Below are 10,864 nucleotides of genomic sequence, written 5' to 3' on the forward strand. Positions count from 1 at the left end.
AAAGCGGCACTTTTTCACTTTACTCGATCGACGCGGCACTTTTTCACTTTACTTGATCGACGCGCGACATGTTTGATCCTGTCCTCATCGCCGGCCACGGCAGGAGCAAGCGTCAAGGTCGAAGGATGAAACACAACTAACGGATCACGCCACTTTTTCACTCTCACTCGACCGACGCGCGACATGTTTGATCCTGCCCTCATCGCCGACCCCCGCAGGAGCAAGCGTCAAGGTCAAAGGATCAAACACAACTCTGATTGCGAATCTGGAATCAATTTGTGGATAAAAAGTAGACAAAGAAGGGATGGTAGGCCTCCAAGAGGAATTTACGTTGAAAGTATGAACAAATATTACAATATTCTTCTTCTTCTTCTTGACATTAACGTCCTCACTGGGACAGAGCCTGCATCTCAGCTTAGTGATCAATCAGCACTTCAACAGTTATTAGCTGAGAGCTTTCTTTGCAAAAGTTGTGTGGCAGGTACGATGATACTCAATGCCCAGGAAAGTCAAGGAAATTTCCACTACGAAGAGATCCTGGACCGACCGGGAATCGAACCCAAGCACCTTCAGCATGGCTTTGCTTTGTAGCTGCGGACTCTAATCATTCGGCTAAGGAAGGCCCCTAAAAAACCTTACAATATATTTAAACTAATTTTCAAGAGATTTGTAGAAACATTTATAAATCCACCCTTTGATATTCCTTGAGGAATTTGATTTTACTAAAATTCGTCAAGTAATATCGAAGGATGCCTTCTAAAATTTTGTTACAAGTCCCTTGGAAATTAGTGAAACATTTTTTTTGGAATATCTTAAAAATTTAAATCATAAGAAATTTACTGTACAAAAGTGAAACTAAACCAAAAAAAAAAAGAATTTATTGCTTTTTTTAAATAACTGTGGTCAATTTTGTTGGACTTCTTCAAGCCAGTTAAAATGTTTTAAACATCAGTTATGAATTAAGCTTTATATTTTGCCGAAAATTCCCATTACCTCTTATCTACGAAATTCCTTGGAATTTTTTTTCAATTAATTCTGTCGGGCATTATGCAAATTGTAGTCAGTACAGATTTTTTATTGAATAAGGGAAACCATCATCACCGAATGCTTCGAGCAGAGCTTCCTTCAATAGCATGGGAAATAATAATACAGTAGGGAAAGTGTACCAGTTATGGCCATAGTGGTTCCCTATTTGGCCATATGCAAAATTTGGATAACTTTACATTTTTAATCTTTTTGAATGTTTTAACATCAAGTTTTAAGATCATGATATCATGATTCCGACGTGTTTTCATCTTATGAAAATACACCATGATTTGGACTCATGATATCATGAGTCAGATTGCCGTAACGCAACACACGCGTTAGGTTTTTGTTGCTGATAGCTCGGAATCATGATTCAAATGCCAAAAATGCTGAGTCGCGCATCCGTTTATGATCGACAAAATAAAAAAAAATAAAAAAAAACATACACTGAGATTCGAGCCAAGAACCTTCCGATTGATAGCCATGTACCCTACCACTCAACCACTTCGTCATCTTGAATTTGAAGTGACCGATACGATGAGGTGAAGCAAAGTGCACCGCTTAGTATTTTCACACTGGATGTTACGCTTTTGAAGAATCATGATTATGACTCCAGAAACCATGATTTGTGATCCTGATATTATGACCTAACCAATTTATGAATTTCATGATTTGTTAATCATGCTTTGGGGATCAGATTTTTATCCGTGTATGGCGAAATATGGAACCACTATGGCCATAACTGGTACACCTACCCTATATGTTCTGCCTTATGCTAAAAAAATCAAAATAGCATAGCTTGCATTATTTAAAAAATACGATTTTTTTTGCACTGAATTAGTAGGATGGTATTTTTTACCACGATCGCACATAACAAGAGCTGTTTCTAGCGGTAACCAATCGAGTGACAGCCGAACGATTTATTTTTCGGTTGTGGCGCAATTCACCGAAGTCAGAACTGCCAAAATAGCAGAATATTGTAAACCAGAGGGAAAACAAAAATTATAAGCAGAAAAATTTAATAAATTAAACTATCAAAATCTAGAGTTTTCACGTCCTTCTCAAGAACTTACCAACACACACGGTTTCATTCTTGATAGTTCCAGAAGATTCTGCAGTATACTTATTGTACAACAGTTAGGCTACAATACATTATTGTATACAACAATAGGCATCTAGAACATTCCATGCAACAAAGTAGGGAAGAGTGGAATATAAATAGGAGGCTAAAATCTGTTACATATCTGTCTGAAATAAACCCTGAAATCAAACACATCTCTTTCATATAATTATTCCCTACCGGATCGTATCCGCGGGAACAGCGCTCAAAGAATCAAAAACGGTTTCGGGCGATGTTGTAAACTCACTGAAAGAATCCAACCCTTCATTGCCAAGAATTAAAGGATTTCCTAAAGTTCATAAACCTGGTAATGAAATACGAGGGATTGTTTCAGCTATTGGATCAACTACCCGCAACATTGCAAAGTATTGAGTCCAGAAATTCAAAAATTTGCCATATAAGTTCCATAGTAAAACAGTCAAAAATTTCAAAGATTATATAGAAGTAATTGAAAATCTAAAAAAATCAATGATGAAGTTTTGATTTCCTTCGATGTTTAATCTTTATTTCCTAGCATTCATGTTAAAGAGGCCATAAGCCAATTTGGAGATTGGCTACTTATTCTAAATGAAGGCACGGGTTATATAAAACAAGTACGTACATACATAAAATTAACCGGGGTGTTAAAGGAACCTTTTTCTCCATTTTTTAGTGAGATTTTTATGGAAAATTAACAGAACGTTTAGAAGATAAAACCCACCTCCCTGAAATCTGATGGAGATACATTGATGATGTTTTCAGTATAATAAAAAAACATGTCTTATCCCAAACTTTAGAAACAATTAATAATGCTCACAAAAATATTGAATTCACTCACGAAGTTGAACATGATAACACATTTGCTTTATTGTAAAGGAACAATTATCACTCGTTTTGAAAACCAAAAAGAACCAAACGTATTACAGTAATTACCCGATTTTGTCTACCCCCGATTTTAGCATCCTTTTTTCCCGATTTTGTTAGCCTTAATTTTATATTTATTTTAATCACAGTAAACACGTCTATACTGGCAATACTGGGTGCATAAAGTCAATTATGTCTTTGGTCACGTCTATACAACCATCAAAGGACCGAAATTTTGAATTTTAAATTTTTTTAATAATTATCCAAGTAAGATCAGTCTTACCTTGGATTACGGTACACATAAAATGTAAGTAAAATAAAATGTTTATTATAACAAAATCATAAAACTAAGCCCACAAATTAAAATAAAATCTTGAAACCTGTCGAATTTTTTTCCCGATTTTAGCTCTTTCCAATTGTGTCAACCCTAAATGCAGCATGGGGCTGACAAAATCGGGACATTACTGTATTCCAAATACATCAAATCAATCACAACAAAACACAAAATATCTTCTTATAATCACATGATGCATCGAATGCTGACAATACCCCTCAGTGAAACTGGTAGAAGAAAGGACCTTGACTAAATTTTTGAAACAGAACAATCAGGTAAACGGTTACACAAGACAAACAATACAACAACTCAACGTCAAAAGAACACGAGAAATATACAGACATTCACAACTCTGACACAAGCACTACCAACACTCAAACGTTCGGAGTATTGAATTCAGCATGGCTTTACTTTATGTCTGAGTACGTCATCACAACACCAGGGAACATTGGTCCAGATTTTCAAATAGCTGACAAAAACCCAATTTCCAAACTTAGTTTTTAGTTGAAAAACAAAGTTGAACATTCATCTATTATATCAGATAATTGAGAATACGTACGAGAAGTTAAAAAAAAAACAAGTTTTTCTACATGTTCAGGCGTTAAAAGCTGCAATACGCCTTTTTACTCGCGGGTAACATCATTATCGCAAGTCACTAGAGTTCCAAGGTACACACATTCTTCAACTACTTCAAAAATATCACCTCCTCACTACCAACACCTATGGGCCCACGATGTCTACCAGCGACCATGTACTTTGTCTTTGTGGTATTAATAATGAACCCAATTCGCGTTGTCTCCCTTTTAAAAGGCAAGTATGCCTCTTCCACGCAAAACCAAGGAGCATATACGAACGTGTGATAATAGTGCCATTCCTATGCACGCAAGCTCTCCTTATCGCTCCTTCTAGCGCTATGTTGAACAATAGGTTCGAAAGTGCATCGCCCTGCTTCAATCCGTCCAAGGTTACGAAGGATGTTGAAATCTAATCCGCAACCCGTATACTTGATTTCGATCCTTCCAACGTTGCAAGAATCAGTCTAATCATCTTCGTCGGAAAACCATGTTCCATCATTATTTCCCAGAACTCGTTTCTTTTAACTGAATGGTACGCCGCACAGTGCGTTGCTCCATAGACAAAAATCAAATTTCAAGTTATTTTATTCTGCGATAATAAGTATCCACAAGTGTTTATAGATAGCATCCGCTATTGAAACAAGTATTTATAAGACATACAAAGCACTAAAACTACTACAACAAGCTTCGAAAGCATCCATTGTCGGAGTAGCAGAAAAACTAAATTTTGTCGCATGTTTTCAGAATATCTTTCAACTAGTACGGAGAGTTTTGAAACCAATGTAATTAATCAAAATCCAAAAGAGGAGGTTGGTAAAGTATATTTGATGGGATAATAACACCAATTTTAACTTTGAATATGAGAAATCGACACGTCGTGTTGGCTATGAAATCAAACTTATGAAATACTAACATGCAACTTTGATAATCGATTCAAAAAAAGTTCCACCGAGTTCCACCCTAAATCACTCACAGACATGTTTTTTAGAGTGTCATGTAAAAGGTCTGAAAGATACAGCTGCAACTCCCTGCAACTCTTCGAGATTTTTGACTATTTTTAGGGGTATTCCTTAACCAGCACAAGTGTGAAAATGAGTTGTTTGTGATGGAAAATCCGAAAATCTTGCAATACCATGTGGTCTCGGCTCAACCAGACATTATACCAGAGCAAGTTTATGCTTAAAATAATATATTTCAAATGTAGTTTCCAAGATTTTAATCAAATTTCATATAAAAAACTGAAAAATAAAAAAAAATGCGAATTTTTTCTTTAAGGCCATCCATTCAGCTAGCAGGCAGTTCTTCTTCCTCCCATATCCTTAGTAGTATATGGTGAATTATTCTATGCAGCTGCTCACTACCGTGCTTGAGAAGTTCGGCCGGGAGCTCATGCTAAACAATAATTGTTTGAAAAAGTTGAGAGCCAAAAAACGTATGAGAAACAGCATTTTGTTAGAATTTTGCACAATGACTATTGTGACTATGCCCAAAATAGAGTCTTCCACCCTAAAGCTAGGTATGCTGTTTTGCTCAAGAAAAGTAAAAATTTCTGCTCAAGAAATGGTCAAGAAATTTCCTACAGTGAGCTCCATTTGAAATGACATTTCTATTCAACTGCGTACTGCGATCAAAGAAAAATGCTTTTCTTGAGCATTTCTTGCAAGAAATTTCCCACGCATCGAGATAGGAGATCACTTTTCTGTTGAAGTGCATACTTCGCTTATATCATGTTTTAAAACACTTGTTATAGCTAAAAATAGTGAAATATTGAGAATGCGCAATTACTGCCATAATTTTTCAAAACTGTACCAATGTGCAGGGCTGGGGTATTTAGAGGTGCGGGCGAACATCATTTTTTTATTAACAACACTTTACACTTGAATAGTGCATTCGTATCGTGAAATATTTATTATGGTAACTAAATAACATTTTTATTTTTCCTCGATCTGGTGTGGTAAACTTTACAGTCCGATTACGATTGCTGATTGCACTATCTTTTTGCTAGTTGTTCATCGCTCGTTCCTTCTGCCTTATCAATCGACAACCGCCTCTTCGTAGCGTCCAACTCCGTACCGGTTTCGATTGCGTCGTGTTCGCCTGCGTTGTTACCATTGTCGTTATCGAAATCGTTGTCGTCATCGTCGTCGCTTGTTGCGGTGTCAATTGGCGGCGATGAACCCATTGTAGTGGATCTGTTGGTGTCGATATTGTTTTTCTCTTTCGCTGTGTTTGAAGGTGTTTGGGGCTGTAGTTTTGAGTCATTTGTTTTCTGGCAGCTTATGTAAGTATGCTACCCGTTGACTACAATGTGCGTCGGCACCGCTTTGTCCAGTCGCATGCGTACAACTCTAACGCCGTTCGGTATTCCTTAGAAATAATTCTTCCACATTTCGTTTACAATAGAAATCACTTTACCGTGTTGCTTCATATGGTCGATGATGACGGTGTTTGCCATTTGTGAAGGAAGATCATGGATCCTCAGTGTGGTTATGGGGCCATCCATGTAAATCGGGATGAGGTACGTCACTCCCTGGTAATCAATGCAATGCTGCAGATGATGTTGTTTGTGCATCCGTGGGGCTACTCCAGCGTCGTTCATCTCTATGTAAACACGGTTTTCAAGGTTGTGCAGTTGGACGTTCTTGACGTCCGCCATGTCCAGCTTGACGTAGTCTCTTAAAACTCTTCTACGTGTTCCACAACTGGTCGCTTTGGTAGGACACTGAAGTCCACGACCAAAGTATTTTTCCGGTACGATGTCATTCCGAGAACTTCACTCGCGACAGGCAGTACAGTAAAAAAGGATCGAAGTAAAAAAGCGTGCGTCGCACAAGAAGAGTGATTGCCAACTGATGGAACATCAAATTAGTATTTGTGATTACATCAGTTTTGAAGTGGTAGTGCAATGCCAACTTCGGCGAGTCGAAAGTTCACGAAGTAGACGAAGATGACGTCACGTTGAGGAAGTTGCGAACAAAGTTTGTCGAAACCTTGTCGCCATCATCAGCTGATCGTTTTGTTTACATCTTTTTCATGACTAATACAAGCAAACACATACTAAGAGCCGGACTTGTTATATATGACATTGGGCTCATACCCTTCTGCAAAGGGCTGTGCCTTACTTTTCAAATCAATTAATAAGACGCGATATCAAAAACTGAAACACTTTTTTTCACTTTCTCACTTGATCCCAAACTCTTGCCCAGACTAAAGTAACCTAAAGAAGAAGCAAAACACCAACAGATAAGACATCTCCGGCGGGCAGAGAAGATTAAAAGGCCAACTCGATGCAGAGCTGATCAATCCGTTCGGTGATGTTTCAGATGGGATCAGTGAGGGCTCCACAAAAGCTACTTTCCGGATCGAAATTCTTCCAACGTGCCCACAAGTGGACCCCTAGATCTATTTAGCTCAGTGTTGTGACTGATGGCCTGTTTTAGACTTATGGCTCTTTGGAGGATCGTGGCACACAAGCGCAACAAGCATCTTCTGCGGGCTAAGCTACAGATGATTTATTGTGGGTTAAATTGAATAAATAAAATAAATATGTGTTTTGATTACCTTCCGATATGGATCGACGAAAGAACGTGTGAAGGTGTCAAAATGCGCCATGCCTTTTTGTACCATCAATCTGACCTACCATTGCCACGCCATGCAAGCCCCAAAATAGTTGAACGGTGCGCCGAGCCACGGCATATCTCATAGATTGAAATAAATGAGTTCGGATTGGTCGGTCCTGTTTTCGACCTGCTGATAATGGTGGATCATTAACATTTCGGTTAGGGAAGCGAACAAGCGAACGGATCGTGTCTCGCGTGCCAGGCTAAGGTCGGTTTAGGTCGGTTGAGTAGGGTGACCCAAAATTGCATTTTTTTTATTTCAGAAAACTTAAGGGCTTAACCACCAAATAGGGTGAATGATGGCTTCGGCACCGCAAGGACATTTTCTTGTTTTTGACATAAGTCAAAAATGAGTGGAAAAACCTTTAAACATTTTTTTTCTCAGAGTATCGCTCACAAAATAGTTTGTATGTTACAACCTTAGCATTCGGAGATTGAATTCCCAAGTTTTCTGACAAAGTGCAATTTCAGGACACCCTAATACATAGTAATAAATGGCCGCTATCAGAGAAAATCAAGTGCAGATTGACAACGAAAAATAATGCTCACGATTTTTGAATTTCGATCAAATACCTTTCGTGTCGTTAGCAACCGTGGAAAAGTTGTAATTTTACTTAAATTACATGATATGCCAAAACCAAGCCACTACGATGGGTAAAGCGGGAATGTTTATTACATCAGGCAGCATCTGCTCTATCTCATGATTCCACCTCTTTGTATACATTTAACTAAATCAAAGTCAAATGACCATAAATCACTCACAACAGCAACTCGCTCTAAACAGCCTTCCTAAAAGGTCAACAACCACGGTAATTTAGATGAAATATTGAAAGGTACTCAGCATCCAAACTAGAGCTTGCCCGCTATACATCTTCTCGTGTAGATCCTGGGGATAAACTCACTATCGCATTCGCACGCTTAAGCAACACGCTCTTGCAGCTCTCATTTTGGTGGTCGTGATCAATTGAGTGCAATTTATTACGAAATGGGTCTGAATTATAGATCACTGGCACCGGTTATGGTTTTGATATGTATGTGATGATCCATGCCACGATTCGCATTCTTCCCACCCATAGATTCTGCCATGGAAGGAAAAGAGCGAGTTTTGAGGCGGCTACGGCAACAACAAAAATTCAAAACGTATCACCCTGGATGTCGATACAGTTAGCGGGCGTGTTGACCTAGAGTTCGTCGTGTGAGATTTTTTCAATTTTTTCTTAATGCTTAGACTCGTGTTCTGTCGTGTGGAATGAAAACCATGATGCCAGTCAGTGCAAGAAATATGGAGTGCATGGTTTGGATTTTCTCCGCACCTTCCACGTGAGAAGACCCCGTCAAATAACCGATAGATACGTGCTGATCAATATTTCACGGGAAAATTTATGCTTCATTTTGCCTGTAATAAATTTACGGCAATTTCACCTGGACGAGAGAAGAAGCGATCATCAGCAAGAGTTGGGAGGTGAGGTTAGGTCGATATATAGACTTTTGGATTGAAACACCCTCACCTCATCGTCACCTTTATTTTTTCGTAGTTTCTGAGTTGGAGAAATTGATAATTTCTTCTAAATTTAATTAGGTTTTCTACACAAAATTTTTAGAAGGGAGGAAAACTTCAGTGTCTAGCTTATAAAAAGTAGGGTGTTTGGATATTTTTTTACGAAAGCGAGAGCTACCCTGCTCGTGTCTTTGTGACCAGAATGAGCGCCTTCTGGTTTCGACAGGATTTGAAGCGAACATCGTCTTACAATCTTAGTTGTTGTCCGGCATTTTTAAAGCATTCCCTGCCCATTGCATTTTTCGGCTTTAACGACCAACAGGAAATTGGGTTCGCCGTAGAATTATGGTTCTATTTAGAATCAGTCATTTGAAACATTGAATTTAATTATCCCGTACGGACAAAAATTCTAGAAAAATTTCTGCTTGTTATAAACGACATTCAGAGGATTGAATTTTTCCTATCTTTTGAAGATGATAACTGATCGTTTTATGATGGGCAGTAACCGGGCATCAGGCCAGTTATTACCTAAAGGCAAAGTAGGTCGTCATTGAAATTTGTAACCGTCGATGATGATTGTTACCAAACCATGTCACAATTTTGAATTAATGAAAATCAGTTGGTATTGCTGAGACGTAGCTTAAAAGGTATCAGCAAACTTTCTGCATGTAAGCGCTCATAGTGATGCCTTTCCGTGTCAATACCAATTACGAGAACTGAGTTTTATTACTTCGAAATTGCGAGCTGTAATGTCAACATGGCTGCCGAAATGAATGACGGGTTACTTAGCCTTAAGATCCTTTTTAAAGATTTTGCTAGACTGGATTTTATGAATATTTTCGCTTGCTTTAATGTATCTGTTGCATTTCAATTGGATTCTACCATAGACATTTTCCCAATTTTTCAGTTTCATCTTGAGAGTGCACTCAGGGTCGGTTCAGGGTCGACAAAGCTCGAATCTGTCTTGCTAGATTGTCGACGATTTCATTTTATTCCCTCAATACCACAATGGCTGGGTGCTCGGCGATACAATGTGACTTCGTTCCTACTGGCCAATTGCTTCAGAGGAAGAATGCATTACCACAATATCTTTGATCGATATGTAAATGCCTTTAGAACATTCAAAGCTGCTAGAGTGTCCGGGAAAATACAGATCTTTGCAAACTTGTTGTTGGTTTTGAAACAAACATTTGTACAGTGTATGATGGCTTATATTTCATCTTGGAATACAGCGGGACGCTCCATAGCAATTACTTTGCTGATACCTGGGTCGAAAACTCCAGTTCTGGTATTGTCGCCTATCTTTGACCCGTTGGTATAAAATACAATTGGACATGAACGTAAACTAGGCCCACCAGAATCCCAAGTATATTGATGGTTTCACACCGAATTGGACTGTCACAAAAGTGTGCACGCTACTTCAAAGTGTGATAGCAGCCTAGGGCTACGTCAAATCCTGATTGTGCCTTAAGGGCACTTATTCCTACACGCAGGGAACTGGACTATCGAAATTCATACATTTCGCTTTATGAACGATTGAACGATTTTTGCAATATGAACGCTTTATGTATCGTTTTAACATCATTCCACATCAAGGCGTCGATAGGCGCGAGGTGTACGCACGGGCCTGTCGATCGCAATGTTCTTGGTTCAATTCCAGGTTGCCGCGAAAACATTAATAGGGTCCTAAAGCCCTGTCCCAATTTTCGTGTCAAACGCTTAAGTTTTGGCCAAAATAACATGTTTACTCAATTCTTCAATGTTCTCGTTCACGGATAAAAATCTGATCCCCACACCATGATTTACAAATCATGAAATTCATAAATTGGTTAGGTCATAATATCAGGA

This window comes from Aedes aegypti, chromosome 3, assembly GCF_002204515.2.
Source record: "Aedes aegypti strain LVP_AGWG chromosome 3, AaegL5.0 Primary Assembly, whole genome shotgun sequence".
In the NCBI taxonomy this organism is placed as follows: Eukaryota; Metazoa; Arthropoda; class Insecta; order Diptera; family Culicidae; genus Aedes; species Aedes aegypti.